Source organism: Phasianus colchicus, chromosome 3, assembly GCF_987193195.1.
Source record: "Phasianus colchicus chromosome 3, bPhaCol1.hap1.1, whole genome shotgun sequence".
Taxonomy (NCBI): Eukaryota; Metazoa; Chordata; class Aves; order Galliformes; family Phasianidae; genus Phasianus; species Phasianus colchicus.
This window is the reverse complement of record NC_143438.1, coordinates 41,472,261-41,491,217: the sequence shown is the minus strand read 5'-3', so window position 1 is coordinate 41,491,217 and position 18,957 is coordinate 41,472,261. Positions and strand designations below refer to the sequence as shown.

Genomic DNA, 18,957 nt, shown 5'->3' with positions numbered 1-18,957 from the left:
GCATTTCCTGTTCTTATTTAGACTTCCTCAGGTTACAGAGCATTCTCTGGTTCTTATGCAGTTGAGTGGATAACTTCAATCCATATAAACATATGCATGAGCCCTAAAAGATGCTCTGATTCACTATAACATATTGTATAAAACAGCCCCAAATTAAGTTCTTACTGAAATTTGTTTGTATGGATACCACCCTCCTTCAAACTTTATTTGCACAATTACCCTTCTCTCAGGATTCTGTCAGAGTTGCTGACTATTTAATTCATTACAAGCCAGCTGAAACTGGGAAGTCCATAGCATTGCCATAGTAACTGAACAGACAAAGACTTAATTCATTAGTTTATATAAGTGAAAACTCATATCCTGAAGACAGTAATGGTTATAAATTATGTATGTCTATGAAGTCCACTGCTAATGGATTATATGTATTTAATTAATAGGTGACAATTCCTTAATAGTGAAAAATGGGCTATGACTGTCCCAGACTCATTCAAAACCAGTTTTGTGTTGGACAGTAAGCCAATCAAGAAGCCAAGGGAAACAAAAAGAACAAGAAACTATAGTAACAGTAGTGCTTTCCATGTGTGCTTTTTGTGTTAAGAGAAGCTATGAATTATATTATTAACTTATTAACTGCTTATTTTGAAGAAGACTCTCAATCTCAGCAGCAAAACTCCATAAAATCTGTATAGATTTAGAGTAACATTTCATTTTGAATTTTGCAGACTGTTGAGAACAACTGACCTGAAGTTAACTGTCATTATTTCCAGTCTGCTAACATACTTTTCAGGGACATTGCTGGCATAACAAGAAAGAACTGAAGGAGCAAAACTGAAGGAAAAATCTCTTGAAGATTTTTTAATGCATCACATCACTATGTCATAGGCAGCATGAGTTACTTAGGGGCACTAAATTCTGTTGTATTAAAAAGAAAAGAAAGGTTAAATAGTCACCAGCAATACTCAGTGGTGTCAAGATGGACTTCAGGAATGAAAATCTGTTGCTTTAAATTGAATGGAGAACACCTTCCAACTCTGAGAATAATTGCAGTTTGCTCACATCTTCTGCTTTATGCAACATGTTTATGCAGATTAAAACCAGGCCTCTTGTACTGGAACTTCATAAGTAGCACAGGTAAATATTATAAATACCAGAAACATTCTCTGGGAACTTCAAGTAAATAGAACAGACATTTAATTCACTGAAAATATCTATAACTTCAATATTTTATAGAAGGTTTATACAATTTAATTTGCTAGATCAGTGGATTTTGTAGCTCCTTTCCATGAGATTCCTGAGTTAATCAGTTATTCATTTTAACCCCACAATTGTGAAAAGCCAAGATGCTAATTGATATTACAGTCTTATTTTATTCTATACCGCTTTCTTTCATTCTGTTCTTACATTTTAATTCCAGCACTAGCTTTCAGCAGAATGTTGAACCTGAACATTTTCCGTGCACATTTAATTCAAAGAGCAGACTAATGCATATATTTCTCCCTAGAGAAATCTTCCCTAGATGGAATTCAACTGCTTGTCATGTTTTCACATTTTATCTTGAGTCTGACGTTTTGTTTCATATCAGGTGGTTTGGATCCATTAATCAATACTTGCCCAGGTCTTGTGGTATATTTATTGAAGGTAATTTATTCAAATGTTCACCTCTTGAGAAAAGGTAAAACCTCAGGGCACTGGATCATCCATTCAATGATAGTTCCCTAAGTGATATGACCTGAAACCTTAGCTGTTAGTAAACATCAGGGGAACCTAGAAACATAGAATTACAAAATGGCTTGGATTGGAAGACCAGCTAGTTCCAACCCCTCTGCCATGGGCAGGGTGGCCAACCATAAGATCATGCCTATAATCTAGTATGCTGAATCTAATAGAGAGAAGAAAAAAAAAAAGAAAAAAAGAAAAAAGAAACATGGAATGATTAAATGTGGAGCAGTCCCGTGGCCAAACTCTGTGATCATATTGCAAGGATGGAGACTTGATCATACTATTGGAACCGATAAACAATTGTTTTCCTTAGCCAGCTATGAAACAGCAGTTAAAAATATGTTTTTGAGTTAACTTTGCAAGACAAAGTTACATTTGAATGGAGTCAGTCAAGCTCCACCTGAAAGTAAGAAAATAGTATAAAAATGGCTTAATAGAGAAAGAATTTGAGAGCAGAAGGATACTATCACAGACAAGCAATGAAGATATTGTCACAGGCAAGCTGGGATGAGTCAACGAGCAGAGCCTCTCTCCCCCATAATAAGGACATCTATTGGGTAAGATTCACACATTCAGTTATACTGAGTACTATCCTGGGAAACTTAGAAACCTCTCTAGATTTATTCCATAATTTCATGCAGTTGTAGTTGGATGTATTATTCACGTTCCTAGTTAACCTCACATGCTTTGCAGACAGCATATTTAACTCTGTCAATCCAAAAGAACCTGTAATCTGTTTCTTTAATAAACTGCACTATTCACTATTCTAGCCATGAGGGTTCTCACTGGGCACAAATTCTTTATGAGTGGTCATTAGAGCCAATTTGAATGTAATTAGACAAATTGGTCAGTAAGCTTTTTTGTGAATCTGTAATCGTGACAGTTCACATACTGAATGCAACTGGGCTTATAGCACTGAATGAGGCATCACTCAGAATCTAAGTTCAACCAGTCCCTCAGATATCTGAAGACAACTGGAACTTAAGGAATTTTGTTTTCTGCCAAATTTCTCTGCCCTTTTCACACAGCACTTCTAACAGTGTATCAGTGGGATGAGGGGGAACAGGATGTGGAAAGCTATTCAGAGAAATAAAAAGAATTTTAACAAAAGGGAAAGAAAACAGGAAATAGATATACCATCACCATAAATTTCTTTTGCTATCTCATAAAATAATATAAGTGTTTTCTGTTTTATGATTTGGGATTGGTGTTGTTTGGGGGTTTTTAGTTTATTATTATTATTATTATTGTTGTTGTTGTTGTTGTTGTTATTATTATTATTATTATTATTATTATATTGGGGTTTTTTTAATTATTATTTTTTTCCCTCCATGTGTGTGATTTTAGGTAAGTTCTGCTTTTTCCAGGAAGCTCTCATTAGCTATAAGATAACATAGGCAACTGCCTTAATAGTAATTTTCCTCTCATTTCCTTTCTCTGTCCTTCACAGTAAAGTACAATAATTTTTTACTTTTTAGAGATCTCTTCTGTAAAGTGTTTTTATTAAATGACATCCTGTAATAAAAGATTGCTGAAAGTTTCTTTTCTTTTCAAAAAGTTTGTTGAACATTGAATTAAGTATGTTAAACTCTCAACAACAGCTGATTTTAATAAAAGTATCTGGCCTGCAGAAGCTTAGACTTGAAAGATTGCTCTGCAAATCAGTGCTTAAATCCCAGGAATGTATTTAACTGCTTGTACAAAGCAATATACCAACATAATGAATGGAAATGCATTTTTCTATGCAGAGTATTTACTGAAGGAGAAATACTTTCAAAAAAAAAAAAGAAAGAAATGACTGTAAGAAACATGCACACACATTCTTTAAAGGAAAAGAGACAACATGCCAACTGGAACAGGGAGCAGATGGATCTTAGATCTTCTGAACTTGGCTTTCAAAATATCTTGCTATCCTGTCTACACAATATCAGCTAAGCTTTCCAAATGCACACAAATATTAAAAAAAAAAAAAAAAAAAATAGAGCAGTAATATTTTTTAAGATTAAAACTATCTTGGGAAAAATATTTTACCTTGAGAAAATGGGGAAAATCTGAACTGTTTCACAGTTGAGTTACTGCAAGTTGATCAAATTTTCTGAAATGACACAAAAAATATATATCTTCCTCTGTTAAGGAAAATAATTAAGAAAAAAAACAAACTTTATCTCATAGAAAAAAAAAATAGATAATATAAACAGAATAAGAGCAAATATTTAACTGCAGCTCATACCACTTTTTTTTTTTTTTTAATATTGATATTGTGGATGCTGAGATATTTACAGCAAAGATCAAATAGAGATCAAGAAGATTTTGTAGAAAAGCAATTTTAAAGAAAATATGGTATATTACCACATTTTAGCAATTTAATCTATTTGGATTTACTGTGTCACTATTGTGGAAACACCAATCAATTCAGTATACCAGCCACATAATTCATCTGCAATAAACGTCATTCACCTTGAATAAGACTTCCTTCACCAACTATCACTACAATATGTTTTTATATTAAAAAAAAATAATAATTTCTTTTTGTACTAAATGGTAAATGAATTGTAAACAATCTCCTTTTAATCCCACTATCTTGCCCATCCACAATCCTCTTAAATCTACCATTTAAAATATTTTTGATAACACCACAGTTTCTGACTACCTTTTTTTGCTCTTACATCACCCATTTTGCTGTCAGCCCCTCTTGTTTTTTTGCACGTATGAACTAACAATTTACTTGCTGTGAATTGAACACATGTAAAATAAACAAATAGATAGATAAACAGACAGATAATATAAAAACCCAGGGTAGTTTGTACTTGCTCCAGAACAACTGAGGAAAATGTTTGAAGTGAGAAAATGCATGTTAAGGTAAGAAAGAGACTGAGATGCTTATGGCATGTTTAAGGCTTCAGCTCCTTAGGCAGGTAGTTGCTTCTTTTTACAGCCAAGCTTAATCTCTTCATATTGCAGGGCTTTTTTTCTGTGTAGTGTTCAGTTTGTTGGGCACTCTAATACAATCTAAGAACTACTTCCAACTTTACTACATTAAAATCCAGAAGTTTGCACTTCATATCATTCGGAGAACGTGTTCCAAAACAATGTTTGTTTCCTGACTACGAAGCAAAGAGATGAAAAAGACTGAAAGAAACTATGTATTTCCAGATAATGTCTCCTGATTTTGGTACAATTTTCTAGCTGATACTTAAATATTGCAAATATTGGCTCAATATATGAACAAGCACAAACCAAACAAAGTATCAGAAATTTTTAACTAACATTCTTCATGGATTTTTCACACTTTATAGAAAGAATTCTTTGAATGGGTTGAGTTTAATATAGTAAATTAACTTCTATATGTTATTATCAGCAAATGGCAAATTAATTTCAAAACTGGTATTCCAGTAAAAAGATTTCCATTTTTCCATTCCATAAAAAGTTACGTTTGTAACTTGCAAGAAGACTACAAGAGAAAGCCTTATTTTTTTTAATTTAATTTAATTTTTTTTAATCATTTTTCCATTAACCATTGATTTAGAAGAGTTAGGAGACTATTATGACTACAGAAAAACAAAGCAGAAGCCAGCTAAAGTTACTGCATTTTAATAGTATTTTAGGAGTTTAATGTGTCAAATAACTTTTTGTGCTAACAAGTATGTTTCTTTAGCACATCATTAATATCACTGATGGAATATCACTGCATGTCCAGGTTGTAGTCTTACACATGAGTGACTAAGAGCCATTTGCCCAGAAAGGTTGTGAAGTCTCCTTGGAGTTCTTGAAAAGTAAACTGAATGTGGGCCTGAGTGTCATCAAATTCTGTTACCTTCTCATATTCGCAGTTTATAAATTCTAATATAGTTTTCTCCAATACATGATAAAGGATAAATAGTGGTATATGCATAGATCTTTGAGCAAAATTACTCAAAAGCTAGCTATCTACTAGTGAGGTTCTTCTAGTAAACTGCTGTTGAGGTATGTCCTCTAGAGGGTTGTAAGACACTGTGTCTGCATACTGGATCCCTGAATGACATTTTTATTTCAATTGATTAAGTAGAAAATAGAAATGGTGGAGGGTGGGTTTTTGTTTTTGTTTTTGTTTTTGTTTTGTACATAAAAACCACGTAGTGTAAATTTTAGTTTTATAAAACTCAAAGAAACTTTTTTTTTCTTTTTTTTTTTCTTTTTTTTTTTTTTTTTTTCTATTGGGAAAGGGATGAGATTATATATAACTTTAAATTTGAGATTTTGGACTGATTTGTAACTAATAATGAAATCATTTGAACCATTTTTTTAATCTAATGGTTAACTGGTTAACTTCATGAAGCAATACAGGGCAGGGCAGAAAAATGAACCTTCTGCAATTTGCCAGAAATGTAGAAGCAGCCTTCATGCCTGATCTTGGTGGTGTGACTGGCAGCAGGGATGGTCTGGCTCTCCCCCACTTATCTCCTTTGTCCAGCTGCAGGAGGCAGCAACCATCAGAGGCTGCTGAGACTGTCACCTATGGTTCTCCCTTGCATCAAGAAATCAATGTGTCTGACGGGCAAACACTTTATATTGTCTTTTACAGAAATGAACTTGCCACCGCTTGACAGCATTTCAACCTTTTGCACCTATTAAGGAAGGAAACATTAATTCTGTTCTCCTCTCTCTAGGTTTTTCTATATACTACCTCTGACCGTGTCCTAAATGAATCAAGAAATCAATTTGCAGCCCCTCTGCCTCAGTTAAACCAAGCTTATTCACAGTTTCTGCTGAGTAAAAAAAAAATTCAGCTCTTCTCCACAGGTATCTGCTGTCACTTTGACAAGGTCTATCAAAGCCTTGACCAAAGTTATGATGTCCAAAATGTACCATTTCCTTTATATTTTTTTTAGCCTTACTTGTAACACTTTTATTATTGCGTTGCTTTTATTAATAATATCTACATGAAATAACTTTTCTCCTAGAATCAGTGCCAGTTAAATACAACTACTAAATCAGATGGAAAAATTAATGCTATTACTAAAAGAAGAAAACATAATATGAAATAAAGTCCCAGAATGCTTCCTGCATGCAAGAAATTGCATATATTTGAGGGCATATTCTTGATTTGATTTTCCCTTTTCTGCTGAGACAATTGTTTCACTTGCAGGAAATTATTTATTATTTAATACTTTAAAGACTTTGTATAACAAGAATTGATTATTATTTTTGTGTTGTTTTCTTAATACCGAGTTACTGAGAGCAAACAGTCATTCATTTGAGTTGGTGGTAGTAGAAGAATGCCTGGTAGTGGTTTTTCAGTATTTAAAGAGGAGCTACAGGAAAGAAGGGGACAGACTCATTAGCAAGGTCTGTTGTGATAAAAACCAGGGGAAATGGTTTCAAGCTTAAAGATGATAGATTTAGGATATAAGCTTCCTGGATATAGGGGGAAAGTCTTTTACAGTGAGGATGGTGAGGCACTGGAACAGGTTGCGCAGAGATGTGGTAGATGCTCTGTCCCTGGAGACGCTCAAGGTCGGGGTGAACTAGATCCTGGGCAACCTGATGTAGCTATGGATGTCCCTGTTCATTGCAGGGAGATTGTACTAGATGACTTCTAAATGCTGCTTCCAACTCTAAGGATTCTAGGATTCTGTGATTCTATAAGAGCTAACAAACTCTGCTCATGAAGAAAAGGCCTCAGAATCTGACCTTGGACTAGGATGTGAGGAGGCTCATATTTCCATTGCAGATAGCATGCAGTATCACCCCATGTTAGCCTCTCCTATTGATGCACATTCTTCAATTTTTACTACCTATCCATATGTGTCAGCAGTGCTAGGATGTGAATCTCAGTTGGACCCACCATGCTGGAAAGAGCTGCCCTGTTACTACAACAGTGATTCATCCTGTGTGCAGTCACCCAGACAGATATGGCCACAGGCCCACTTGCATAAGAGTGGGAAGATCTAAGGGGGAATAAAAAGATCCCATAGACCCCAATGATGGCTCCATCTTGGACTCTGCACAACACAATGGGAGCAGCCATGCTTATCTACCTGATCTAAATTTCAATGGTGCGGTCTCTTGCAGCATGGGACAGAGGAGTCACATTGCTTGTAAAACTGCATTAATTGAATGACTAAAATTTTTGAGCATCTAAGCCCATTCAATTTCCACACTGAAGATCAAATTGATCTTAAGTCATGGCTGTCTTTGAGACTGTTTTCCTGTAATCGTAGAAATCTCTTCATGAGACTAAAAAATTGCTGATTTAAAGAGCTGAGTAGAATAATATTACATGTAAGGCACCAGAAAATGGTCTAATTTTATAACATTTGCACAATCCTGAAAATGCTCATATGAAAAGCTGAGCAATCAACACAGTTTATCTTTATATGACATTTCCAAATTCTATTTATGTATTTCATGGGTCAATCTTTTACAAAAATAGCTTTGTACATCAGCTATCTAATGATCTGGCATTTGAAACAATTCAATTTATAAGTTAAATTTGATTTGAGGGGAAAACCAATATACTTACCACTTTTTTGTGATGGAAGTCTGCATGTCATCTTAATTTGTCAGGAAACATCTTTCTATATTCCAGGGGTACAGCAAGGGATATAAAGTAACATAAATCATTCTGGCTCATCTACCATTGGGATTTACTGCTAAAGGTAAATTTTGACCCAGTCAGTATATATTGCAGAGATTCATAAACAAGAGTACTAGCAATCTCCTAATCTTCTCTGACAGTTATCTGCATCTCATGGAAGATGAAAGAGTGAGATATCAGTCATTGGAGGACAAATGGGGCAGTAAGTTAAACTAGCACTATTGTCCAATTTACTGGCAAAGGGGCTGCAAATCCTTGGACTAGAGCCTGTGCAGTAGCAGGGAAGCTAACAGCTTCATCAACTTCAGATTAAAGGAAGAGCATCACATTTCTATTAAAAACAAACAAACAAACAAACAAACAAATTGTAGATGTTTATGGCTTTAACAAGTTTCTATCTCTGCTGTCCAAAAGAAAACTGGCCACAGACTGTGCCTATTCCTATTGCTTGCAATACTGAAGGATAAAGATTCCAATTTCCACAGGTCTAGAAACATCCTCCGGTTAAAGATACCTAACACTGTCACAACAGCTGTGGAAAACAATCTTGTCTTTCAACATTCAACAGGGAAATCTCTCTTTTTGTAGTTTTATGTATTGAAATGTTAATTTATTGAGATGTTTTTTTTTAAAGTAATTCTTCCATCACTGAGATTGTTGTACTAACAGCTTAAATGAGAAGGACTTAAGGGACCCCTCTTAACTTTAAACAAACGGGTACATGATTCCTGTATCAATCAAACAAACAAATAACCAAAACCCACCAAAAATAACTCCAATCAATCAATCGATTAAAAAAAAAAAAACAGACAAACAAACAAAGAAAAAACACCTTGGCCGAATTCCATTAACTTCTCTCAGTTCTCTCATGCAATTTTCTCATTTTCCTTTTTACATACTCTCCTCACATTATTTATTTGTTGTATAATTATAGAATTTCTCTTGTAATTCTTTGTGTCAGGAAAACATAGTTTCACTACCAGAGCTGCATAAAAGTAATTTTTACAGTGATGATGGACTCTAGGAGAATATGGTAGTTTTCTGTATTCTTTGTGTAGGATGAAAGAGTCAGAATTTTCATCATTTAGAGAAAAAATACCATATAATAACCTCTCAATGTCATGAATAACAGACAAAAGACATATGATTGCTCCTGGGCTGTGCTTATAATCTCAAAAATGCGTGAGTAAGGATGATAGAGGGCTTCTGTTCCTGACTGCACATTCATGGAAATCCTCAAAGAAATACATAATGCAAATCACTATTTCCTGTGTAGATACATGGAATTTATACAATAAAGTTTCCAAATATAGTTTCAATAAAATTTCCAAAAATAGGCAAAGAATGTTTAGAGTATTCTAGATTATATAAACCTTAAGTGCTACTGCATTACAATTTCTCTATTCAGTTTATGGACATTTCTGGCAGCTTTCTTGAATTTTTTAGAGTGATTTTAGATATCTAGAAAGCATAGATTAATTATTTCACAGGGTTTTTGTTTGTTGGTTTGTTTTTCTTTTTTCTTTTTCTTTTTCTTTTTTTTTTTTTTTTTAACTAACAGGCTTAAATACTGTGTGTAATTGACTCCTAATAAGTCTATCTTGTTCACTTTGATCAAACCTAAATGAGAATGAGAGCAGGGTATTTTTAATACTTATACATAGAAGTATTTAATATATTTTAATACAGTTGCAAAACACTTTACACATAAAATTGTTAACCAGAATTAAACTTCAATTGTAATTTTCATTGATATCATGATATCATCTATTACTGTCTTAAAGATCTGTAAAACACTGAAGAAGTGTTTGTTCTCCAGGGAGATTTTATCCTTATTTTACTGAATCAGAATAAATACCTCAAGTCAGTGATCAGTCACAATGAATTCAATTATTTTTTTGCTAATTACATTTTACAATTTACTCTAGTAGGATTTGTTTTGGTCTTCACTGTGTTAGAATTCCTTGTAAAAGTAAACCAGGAAAACATCAAGTGACAATTCACACTTCCTCTAATTACTAATGTTAGTAATTTTGCCACTCAGAAATTGGAAAGTGACAATAGTAGGAATGCAAAATAAGTTTGTCCTTCACAAATTTAATATTGTAGCAGAATAAGATATTATCAGCAAGCTTAATTCAAGTATTACTGTGCTTTTATTTGTAGCATTATATTTGCAGACACAGTCTTTTACTGTGGTGCTAGGGTTGTGGGTTTTTTGTTTTGTTTTGTTTTGTTTTGTTTTGTTTTTCCAATTGAATATTGCTGTCGCTTATTTGAATGTCTCTTATTTCATTGACTTAAAAAGACTTTGACATAAAGGCTAGACCAGTGGTCTGAGAATTGGAGATTCTAATTTAATAACACTCTCCATCTACAAAATCTTCACTAAGTTTATGTCTCTGCTAGTAAGGCCGGGGAGTAATGTCCTTTTGCAAACACTTAACAGTTGCTGCTTGTTAGCACCAGCAATTGTAATTCTTTTTATACTGCAGGCAAAGAGGCTGTGGAGAAAAGGTTTGTGTGTCTTTGTATCCAAGCATAATTATGTACCCAGCTCTGTCCCATGTGGTCTTATTGACACTGCTCCATCCTCATTAACTTCTTCTGTAATGGATATCCACCTTTTCTGCTTAGTAGGGCTCAGAATGAAAGTTTCCACAATACTTATGGTACTTTTGGCCAGTATAACTGACCACACAGCACATGCTTACGTGTTCATCTTCAGAAACACACACTTTGCTGGGTATGTATGTTGAAAGGATGGATAAGGAAGATATTCTGTTATTTCTTCTGCTTAGCATTGTGTAGGCTCAGAAGCACTTATAAACATAGTTGATATAGAGAGAAGATTAAGAGATAGTGGTGGAATAAATTTTTACTGCCAGTGCTAGTGACTTTCCATGACTTGTAATATAAATACAACAAAAATAATGCTTTTTACCTACAATGGAACTAAAACTCTGAATTATGTATTGTATTGCTAGATTTGTTGGTAAAACTACAAGTTTATAATTAAACAGATTCTAAGTAGACAAGTTAGGATTAGTGCTGAACCAGAATTTCCCATGTGTAATTAAAATCGATGTGATTCAAAGGCCACAGAATGAAAAAAATAATGTCAAAGAGTTATAAAGTATCAAAGAAAAAAAAAAAAGGGGGGGGGGGGGAGGGAGGGGCTGAGGAGCCAATGATAAAAAGCTACAGGGAGCCTAGAAGATGAGCAGCATGAAAAATCTGCCCTGTAGCATGCTACATACTGCCTTATTAATTCAATATAAAAATATGCTGGTATTGCCTGATATTTAGTTTAGGATAGTAATTATAAATTATTCTGAAACAAGGAGGCAATGTCTTGAGTTCATTTTTAAATATTCAACGTTATACACATTCTGAATGTAAGATATGCATTAAAACATCATAAATTATCTGAAATAAGGTATAAATCATGACATTTGTGCTCATGTGCCCAAAATGTGTGTATTTCCATGGCAGGGGTGTAATTTTATTCTTTGATTTTAAACTTCTTTTCACACAATACTTTGCGGGCAAGCTGCTTTTTCTTTCTCCTCCTCTTTACTTAAAAATGAATCCAACAGTGGGTTTTCATTGTCTTCTAGTTCTTACGTCAATGTGTTTTTCAGACTGTAGAGAAGCATAAATTCCTAACTCCAGACACAGCCCTGTCTGTATTCATTTTATGTAACTGCTTGGTTCAACACTTATAACAGGAAAACACTGAACATTGAAAAGTATCTTTATAACTCTCAAAACTGAATCCACAGACCAATTTTTGCACCTTAGTGCAAATTTATCCTCCTACAATTCAGTAGTTTGTCTGAAATGAGTTTACAACTGCAACTGACTTTAAATTACAATTTATTAAAAAGTAATGACATAATCCAAATGTCATTTAATTCTATCAATTTCATAGCAAAATAATCTGTAAAAAATGAATGAATTGACAGATATTTAGCATTTTTATAACCAGTGAATAGCTATTAAATATTTCTGGGCTATATTTTAAGGCATGCATCTCAGATAGAGGCTAATCAAAGAGTTTAAACATGAAAAATAAATTATAACTATACATCCTAACAGCATACTTATGGAAGAAACATACAATATAAATATTTTGATGGTATATATATTGCAGTACTCTATGAAAATTTTATTGACAAATTGCCATTTTTCATTTCAGATCCAATAAAAGTAGAAGAATCCTTTTTTGTGTGTTCTGAAACATTTTGTAGTTACTAGATGTAGAAATATAAAGAGTAACAAAACTTAATGTAAATCTAGGGCTAAGCTGTATTTTAAGAAAATAGATTCTTATTGCTACAGTAAAATGGAGAATAGCAAAACAAGAAGTATTTCTAAGTATTCCTATAAGATAACAACAGTTTTCACTCTAAGCACTGTAAGCACATTTTAATGGCAATTACTGGCATGAGCGTAGATGAAGTCTTCACAAACAGTCTGTCAGAGGTGGGGCTCTTGCAGAAACAGCTTGATAACCAGCATGAACATTTTAATGTGCAAGTTGTGCAGGCATAGCAATGTTTTCACTTGGTAAATCCAACTTAGTTAAATTTCAGAAGGAAGAGGAGCTACACAACAAACTCAGAGGAAACAGAAAAAGTTGTTTTCTCCTTTTAGAAGTTTTGGGTGGCTTCTGGCTGTGTCTTTGTCTGTCATGGATTTTGTACTGAAGACACCCAAATAAATATTTTCAGTTTGATTTTTGAAGATAACAACAATAAAAAAATCTTACCTTGTAATCTCAGGGCCTTCAAGGTTTGGAGAAGTGAGTATCGTTGAAGTCAAATTAAACAACAGATGAAGAGAAGAAAGAAGTTCTTTTTAGCTTCACAGATCCTTGAAAAGCTTTAGGAGTTACAGCTTCCTGCCAGTATAAGTCACTCCTGCTTTTATTTTTGAAAACTCACAGTACGACACTGCATACTGCGTGCTATTTTGGGTGCCCTGAGTAAAACTATGAACACAGGCACTTTTGTGCAAAACATCATAAGGCCTCTCTGATGTTCATTCAGAGTTCAGAATTAAAATGCAGAAGGCTATAGCAAGCAAAATACAAGCTGATTTTCTTTTTCCTAGTGGAAAAATAAAGTACTCTCTGGCAAGTAACCAAGGTGGTGGGAAGGTAATTCATTTTGTGTGAGAGTATTTTGCAAGTGAAAAGGATATGCCCTCTGTTTAGAGATTAGTCAGGGAAACAAGTAATCAATTTAGAGTAGTCACAAAAGTTAGTGAAAGAAGAATTTATGAAATCCTTCTTTTTTTTTTTTTTTTTCTTTTTTTTTGCACTCTAGACTTTTAATTTTCCCCAAAATAATTTAGTTTCAAGAATCATAAAATCTCAACAATGAGAAGGAAACAAAAACAACAATGCCCAACATATCAACATATAGTTGAATGTATTTTCTTATGTATTTTGACAGCTTTTCTTGCAATTGTCTATAAAAGATGTTTTTCTATTATCTAGAATTGTTTCTTTCTTTTTTTTTTTTTAAACTACCTGAAAAAATAAGGTAATGGTATAAACATCATTAAAAATAATTTAAAAACATTCTTCAATAGGAATGCATTTCTTTCACTGAAATGAAATTTTATGTTAATTACATTTAGGAAATTTTGAACAACAGTTTATGTACTTCTTGTACACTCCTTGCACACTCAAAAAGACATTAAGGATACTTTGGGACGACACAAGAGATGTGAATTACAGTAACACTTCTGTAATGATTATAGTATATAGGTTTATGGTGAGATAATATTAGTGCTACACACGTGTTACGCTAGGCCAAGAGGCTTTCTGAGAAATTTAAAAAGTTAAAACAACAACCACGGTGTTTTTCCAGACTTAATGTATCCTGCTAATGATAAAACTAATCTAAGTAAATAAAAACAGGCAAGCACAAACAACATTCTAAAACAGTTTTGGAGCTGTTGGTGACTTCAGGAATGCCTTCTCTTTCTTACTTCTTCCTCACTCAAACAAAGAAGTTTTAGCATCTATTCCTCTGTGGAAATTTTATATGATTGTTTATCACATTTTTTACACATTTATTTCTAAAAAGGAATGAAAGCAAGTTCAGCTCTGCACATCTTACTCAAACATTCAGAAATCATGGCCAGAACACAAAAGACAGTATATAAGAAAACGTGATTCTTCAGTGTATGTAATACATTAGTCTCACTGACTTACTAGCGCTGCAGAATAGGTGACATTTCATTCTCTGGAGCAGGATTAAGTAGAAGTAGGTGAAGGAAAAGGATAAAAGCATTGCTGACAGTAGTTAAACAAGGTGTGTTCATTTGCTGAGCACGCTGTCTTTTCACAGGATGTAATGTAAGATGTGCCATCTGAAGGGAATAGAATAGAGCAGTAGGAAAGAAAGCAAAATGGAAGTGTTTGCTGAAGAGATTATGAGGCAAATCGACAGCATAAAGAAGGAGACTTTTAGCAGGGTGCAGTTAGTGTGCAACAGTAAGGGCAAAAGAAATGAGCTATGTAGTCTGCACCTTAAAAAAGGCATACAAGAAGGCAAATTCCAAAAATTATGACAGAAACATTTCTCAACCAAAAGCAAAACACATGCATACACACAAAGTAGCATTCTCATATGATAAACAGTCTCCACTTCTCTTTGCATAGGCATCTGTTTGCAATAGGCTTTTTTTATATTAACATTGAAGGGATATAATTTTGACTGTCACATACCAATGAAAACATTTACCCTGTTAGTGGCTTCTTTTTTTTCTTTTTTTTCCCTAGCCCCATAGACCATGTTGTTTCCTGCAGAGAAGAATCAGCAATATGACAGCTTTCAGCAACCAGCATCACTTTGGCTGGTGACACAGCTTCCATTTAAGGTATGTTAAAAGCTTTACGTCATCTCAATCTACTGGGAACATCTGTTGCTCATTGCCAGTGGAATTAGCAGTGCAATCAGAACAAATGGACAGTTGGGAGGGAACATGTGAGAGCTTTGTGATCACGTTGGTAAAATCTTGCTGGAGGTTTGGAAAAAGTTGAGTGAGCACTAATTTATCCAAATAAATAAATAACATAGAGCTATTGGAAATAAACTTTTCCCACAGATCTACAGAGAGGATGGCATCCACTTTATCTGAACATCATACAGACTGTGGGTCAGAATTCAGTCATAAATTATTATAAGATATGGTGAAGAACAAGATGTGTATTTTTTCCCATGTGGTTAACTGTGCAGCCCTCATACATTTTTTCACATATGTGGACAGCCCACTACAAGAGTTAAAAAAACTGTTCTATCTCTGCAGTATGTAGGTAGATATGTAGGTAAGTGTTCTTACACTCATTCACATGTAGAAAAAAATAAATAGCATGAAGGGAGAGAAATATTAGAAATGTTAACCATAAGTTCATGAAGGAATAATACAGAGACAAAATCTATAGTTATGACTGATCAAACTATTGTTCTGATTCATTATAATTTCTTGGAGAGCTGATATAGACATTGGTTTGAGAATTGGTCAATTCAACCTTGTTTGGAAAAGACATTTGTATATACATTACAGTGGCCAAAAAATAACCCTGCTGGGTTTGTTCTACAAAATGAAATTAAATATTCCAATTTCAGAAATGTCAAAGTGTTGCTGTTTTCATGTTTGTGTTTTATTTTTTAATTAATCCCTGTGACATTTTCATTCAAAAATGTATGACATTAAATTTAACAACAAAAAATAAAATAAAGAGTTTCTTGTCTGAAGAATCTGAAAATGTCAGTGCTTTATCCTAGTTTTACCAGCTAAGGATAAATCATAGGTTTGAAATTGATGGCTTGAAAGACAATTGTGTAAAAAGAAAAGCCTTTGAGATGAGCCACTGGGTGAAGAAAAGATCCAGCTGTCATCCCTGCTGCCAAGCAGAGCTGCATGGGAAGAAGAAAGCAAAAGGACAAAATATTTTCTTTTTGTCCATGGGAACTATGAAGCTTGCACAAGACAAAGTGCCCTTACTCTAATCTCTGTGAACCACCCTTAAAGTCTAAATTTCTTTGGCTTTCTAGGTATGGGAGAGGGGAAAATAATAAGACAATTTTTCTTGGAGAGCTCTTTTTTCTAGAATGAAAGCTAGAGTTTTCAATTATGGCCTGAGAAAAGGTCTTTCTCCTAGCAAAAAAGAAACTAAAATTACCATGCTTTCTTTGATGTGCCTTTTTTTAGTGGGAGGGGGGATGAAAATTCCTCTTTCTTTCTTTTTGTTGCTTTAATTCAGGGAGAGGGCAGTTGGGAAATTTTTTTTTTTTTTTTTTTTTTTTTTTTTTTTTTTTTTTTACTTTGCAACATGTGTTTTGCATTGAAATTCAATGGTAGAAATAAGAGAAGTTAATACAAATTTCATAGTTCCATTCCTGGGACAACAATTTAACCTGAACTTTCTTAAAATTAATCCTAGCTTGTTTTTGTTGTTGTTCATGACCATGATAATTGCTTTCACCTTATTCAAACCTATCACAAACTAAAAGAATTTCTTATTTTGGTGGGTTTGTTTGTTGTTTTTCTGTTGGTGGTCTTTTTGGTTCTTTTTTCTGTTTTGTTTTGTTTTGTTGTTTTTGAATATATGTGTAAATAAATAAAAGTAGACTTTAGAGCATTTAACCTGCCCATCCTCACAAAAAATAAAGCAAGAGGGCCAAATGAATTACTTCAGATGAAATGATCATTCTGTATTCTGTAAAGACAGGCTTACAACGTTATTTATTTTGCTGCAATTCTCCCAGTAATATCCATACTGACAGTCTCTTTTTTATGTCTGTGTATAAATGCAAATATTAACAGCATGTTCTGTCGAAAAGCTGCAGTGAAGTCAGTGGAACTCCTAAGGCAATCAGCAGATCAGTTTATGTGGGCTAAACTTCAGAATTCTAAATGGTATTCATAAACAATAACAACATTTACATTTTTTGTTTGTTTTGCTCTGTTTTAGGAAAAAAAAAATGCTACTGTAACTGTTAACATGGCACTATCTCTCACAGATTCATAGCTGGTATAAGATAAGTTCACTCTTCCTTTAAAAGGCAAAGACAGGTCAGTTAATACAGAATAACTGCTGGTTGTAAAATGCTCCTGTTTGATCTATGAGCGGGATGTGCAGAAGTAAAGCTTCATTGGTACGGTCTACACCAATCAGAACAGCTGAAGAATCTGACAGGAATATCACATGAAAAGCATAGGAATGTGTTATCCTCTAAGAGGCAGAGGCACAGTTCACCAACTAACAAGTATTTCTAAGATAAAATCTAAGAAAAATCAGCCTGCTCACGTTTTATTATTTTATAGTAAAATAAAAGTATCCACAGAGTCTGTTTAAACCATCAGTTATGTGTTTTACAATTTGGCACCAAGGATGTAAGATATTCTTGTAGAATTAGTTCTTGTTAATATGTGTTGTTAGGCTTTTTGCAACAGAGTAAGAAGAAAGAATATATGTGTAGTTGGTCGTGATATATCTAAAGGACAATAAAAATACAGTAAAGATACAAAGATTAAGCTGTTACTTTTTGTAACAGGTGTGGGAGAAGGTTATTTTTTACAAAGGAATAGAGAATAAATAGGAAAGTTGCATAAAAATGTAAAAATGATTTTGTGAGCAAAAATTTCTGAGCATCTTGGAAACATTCTGCTAGTTCCTGGCGAACAGAAAAGGACGGGGAAAAAAAAAAAAAAAAAAAGAGAGAGAGAGAGAGAGAGAGAGAGAGAAAGAAACAGCCAGACCTCCCTCCAGATTACAGAGAAATTAGTCAAAATTAAATATGTTGTAGATGCAGTAAGTAGGCTGAGGATACAGGGTAGTGAGAGATTTTGCATTCTAAATTAAGAATAGATAATTTGTCTTCCCAAGAATAAACCAGATGGAGAAACTGTGACTTGCACAGCTTGGTCACTAGCCAGGCAGAGGACCATCTTTTCTGGCAGTCAGGGGAAGGAGAAAGCAATGCTTGACTAGGACTCTGTCCCAGTCAAATGAAGACATGGGAAGCCCAGGAGCAAGGTCAGCCATGCCATGGGTGCTGGCCAGCTCACTTGCAGCCAGATGGAGAACAGCTCATACAGCAGTTGAGCAGCTGCCTTCAGGAGCCATCCCACCTCCCATGTAACCAGCAGGGTTGTGAGGTTTCACACAGAGAAGGAGGATGATAGGAAAAAGAATTATCCTTGTCATTCAATGAATCTGATCTTGGAAAGGGCTTAGAGATTCAGGAAGCTAAATCCAGTAAGGATACAAAACAGATGCTTGAATTCTGTTTGGTACAAAATGCAGAAGCTTTTCTCTTTTTGACCTTGGCTTAATACCTTGTCTCCCAAAATGGAAAAGAAATATAATACTATTTATTCCAGTTGCCCAATGTTTTTAGGGTCACTGGTAATATTTATAGGCTCAGACTCAAATCTTTATGTTCCTTAGAGTACTTAAAAGTCACATTCATAATATTATTGCTATTAGACTAATTAAAATGTTTAATCTTTATTTCACAACAATAAGAAAATATTCAATATTTACTTAAGATTAAGACTCTGACATAGCTTTCATTAGTACCATACTATAACTTAATGGTGCTACTCTTGTTTTAATACTAGTACAGCAGACTTAA

At 34.0% G+C, this 18,957-nt stretch overlaps 1 protein-coding gene across 2 annotated transcripts in view; it reads right to left on the bottom strand.

The window, feature by feature from the left end:
- Nucleotides 1–13,178, bottom strand: part of CDH19 (cadherin 19) — a 59,618-nt gene extending 46,440 nt beyond the window's left edge. The window contains exons 1-2 of one of the 2 annotated variants that reach the window (XM_090137333.1): nt 13,071–13,178; nt 3,751–3,814 (exon numbers count right to left, since the gene is read on the bottom strand). The gene's annotated coding sequence lies outside the window, so the exon portion shown is untranslated. The remainder of the gene's footprint in view (nt 1–3,750; nt 3,815–13,070) is intronic. The other variant, XM_031589014.2, reaches the window with a different exon arrangement.
- Nucleotides 13,179–18,957: the final 5,779 nt, after the last annotated feature.